The following is a 3,429-nucleotide window of genomic DNA, read 5'->3' on the forward strand; positions in this document are numbered from 1 at the left end:
CCTGGCATGAGGAAGGCTCTGAGACTCGCAGAGGTTTTAAAGGTTTCCTTCTCTGATTGTTATCTGCTGCTGATTACCTGGTTTTGAAGGTAAAAGAAAAATGTGCTCACGCCTCCAAGGATAACATTAATCCCCTTCGCAGAAAACCTAGCATCGCATCCAACGTGGGCGCTCTGGCTGGAGAATTTCACTTTTTGCTTTATCTCTGCTGTCCATCTGGCCTGTCAGGCCTGTCGCATACCTGCAGCCTACAGCCTGGAAATCAGGGACTTTGATGTTCTAAAGGATGCTTTATCTTGGGTAATTTTCGCCAATTCTTACGTTATTGTGTAGGATGCTCAGAGATTCAGAGAATGAGCGATGGCTTTGTCTACTAAGATCAGAGCAATTTGCAAGCTTTACTGCGGGACAAGGTCTAATAAAGGGACTTTTGAGCTGGAGTCTGTCAGCACCACTGAGAACTGGCATGACATCAGGCGCTACGATTATTGATAGCTTAAGCATCACTGGGCAGAGAGAAAGGCTGTGGGAATGTGGAATTCCTCCTAGCCAGAGCAGGGACGCTTTCAGCTTATTACTGGCTTAATACTCGATTTATTTTTTTTAATTAAAAAAGGAATTCATACACGTAGGGGGAAAAAGTCAAGCTGTATGGTGAAAGGCAAGTTTCCTTCTGTCCTAAATTCCCCATTGAGTTTTCCTCTCCAGAGGAGTCATTGCCCAATTTATGTGGGTGTAAACATTCCAGGAGTTCACAAAGTGTGGTCCTCACCCACCTTCTACACCAAAGAGATTGGCCACTCACCCACTTCTGCCTCCTGCTGTTTTCCCTTATCCGTGTACTTTGTAGGTTATTTCTTCACTGTGATGATGGCTAACTCTTACGTGTTCTTACTATGCACAGCACACCGTGCTTAGTGCTCGTACATATATTTTTAATCCTTTTAACAATCTTATGAGGTGGGGACAATTATTAAGCCCATTTTACAGATGTGGAGACAAAGGCAAGGACGGAGGCATTACTTGTCCAAGGCCACCAGTCTGAAGGGGCTAACCCAGGATTCTGAGCCCAGAACCCGTGTGTGACCGCTACACACGTGATGTTGTTGGCTAGAGCCACTCATTCCTTAAAAACAGCTATTGTGTGATAATACTGGATAGATACAATAGACTATATAAGAAGTATGTAATGTTGATCACAGTAATAAAAAACCTAGACCCTTGAATCCACCAACCCAGCTCAGAATCAGATCTTGTCTAAATCTGTAAAAGTTCCCGCATACTCTCTTGCTTTATAAAAATTGTTTTACTCCGTATGTAATAATTCCTCAACAATATCTTATTTAGTTTTGCCTTCATTGTTTTCCTTTATAAAAATGGTGTCATATATCCTCAGTCATTTACACAACTGTGTAGTATTCCATTGCCTGAATGTGCCATAATTTACTTAGCCAGACTCCTAACTAGTGGTCATTTAGTTTGCTGGGTAAAACATTGTTGCCACGAACCTCTGTTCGTGTATCTTTGCACACCTCTGTGAATTACATGAAGGATGAAATCCCACGTAGACTGAGTCAAAGGGTAGATAGTGCCAAATTTACCTCCCGCGCAGTTGCACCTTTCCCGGCTGGTGAATGAGTTGTGCTTCCTCATGCTGCTTCATCACAACAGTGTGCAAAATTAAACTTTGTTATAATTGCCAATTTGAAAAGCAAAAAAAGTTTTGTACTTTTAAATTAAATAAAATTTATTTGATTATGATTAAGTTTGGGCAGCCATTTGTACTCCTTTTTATGTGAAAACAGCCTTACTTATCTCTCTGTTGTCATTTCTTAATGAATCTCAACAGATTATGGCATATTATGGAAATCAGCCCTTTTTCATTCTTATATGTGACGAATATTTCTCCCCCATTGTCATTTATGTTTTGCGTCTGTTCATGATAATTTTTTCTAAACAGAATTGTATGGACAGATTCAAACTCTTACTATGTCAGGATATTATGTCTTGTATAGAAAGGCCTTCAGAAAGCACTCAAGGATATTTATGTTTATTTATTTTTGTTGCTTATTTATTGTATATAATAATTGCTTTGTGTCTTTTTATGTTACACTACAATTTCTTTTTTTGAGTTCTTCTTTATTTTTGGAAAGGATCTTCTGGTAAGGACTGGAAAAACTGCCAGACAAATTCTAAAAGAGCTGTAACACTTGAGTTCTTCTTTTTATTGTGTAAGAACATAACATGAGACTACCCTCGAAACAGATTTTTAGGTATACAACACAGTATTGCTATCCATAGGCACAACGTGGTAGAGCAGATCTCTAGAACGTATTCATCTTGCATAACTGAAATTTTATACACGTTCATTAACAACTCCTCACTTCCCCTTCTCCCCAGCCCCTGGCAACCACCATTCTACTCTTTGTCTCTATGAGTTTGACTGTTTTAGACATCTCATACAAATGGAATCATACCATATTTGTTTTTCTGTGTCTGGCTTCTTTCACTTAGCATAATGTCCTCTAGGTTCATCCATGTTGTCACATATTGGAGAATTTCTTTCTTTTTTAAGCTGGATAATACTCCATTGGGTGTACATATATTTCTTTATCCATTCATCCAAGGGTATGTCTTTAAAATGTTCCTGAGTTTTGTTCTAATATCTCGGCAGCTTCATCTTCTGTATGTGTTTAAATTTTTCATCCATCAAGAAAGTTTTGGTTAAATGGAATGAGATAAAGATCTCCAAATTATTTTTTTTTGCAAATTGCTACCCTTGTGCCCGAACTCCACTTTTGAATCATCTACCATTTTACCCACTGATTCGAAATGTAATTTTTTTTCTTTTTTCTTTTTGCTGAGGAAGATTAGCCCTGAGCTAACATTCATGCCAATCTTCCTCGATTTTGTACGCGGTTCACTGCCACAGCAAATCGCTGTTGTGTGTCTGTGAGTGTGTGTGAGTGTGTAAAATCATGGTGAGTGCCTGTTTCTATTGTATAAAGATATTAAATTAGAAATTATGTTGAAATAGATAAATGCCTTTTCTAAAGCTATGGATAAATTAATTTACTTTTTCTCCTTTGACCTATTCTGTGCTATGTTAACAGATGATCTAAGCTGGAACAGGCTCACATCTTGGGTTGAACTCCACTTGGCTGTGATGTTTTTCTTCTAGAGCATGGCTGGATTATTAGACCTTTTGGAGCTATGTTTGTGAGTGAGACTTATCTATATCTTGCTTTTGGGAAGCCTTGTCAAATTTTGTTATCGGTATATAATTTCTTGCCTCATAAAAATTATTTGCCAAATGCCACACAGTATCTTGGATTGGATTCCGGAATAGAAAAAGGCCATTAGTGAAAAAACTGGTGAAATCCAGATAAAGTGTGTAGTTTAGTTAACAGTTTTATGCCAGTGTTAATT

General features: G+C 38.1%; 1 non-coding gene across 1 annotated transcript; it reads right to left on the bottom strand.

Moving 5' to 3' along the window:
* Positions 1 to 2,150: 2,150 nt before the first annotated feature.
* Positions 2,151 to 2,212, bottom strand: LOC124236589 (U7 small nuclear RNA). The gene has a single exon (XR_006887812.1). It is a non-coding gene; the product is annotated as a U7 small nuclear RNA (small nuclear RNA).
* Positions 2,213 to 3,429: the final 1,217 nt, after the last annotated feature.

Source organism: Equus quagga, chromosome 2 (assembly GCF_021613505.1).
Source record: "Equus quagga isolate Etosha38 chromosome 2, UCLA_HA_Equagga_1.0, whole genome shotgun sequence".
Taxonomy (NCBI): Eukaryota; Metazoa; Chordata; class Mammalia; order Perissodactyla; family Equidae; genus Equus; species Equus quagga.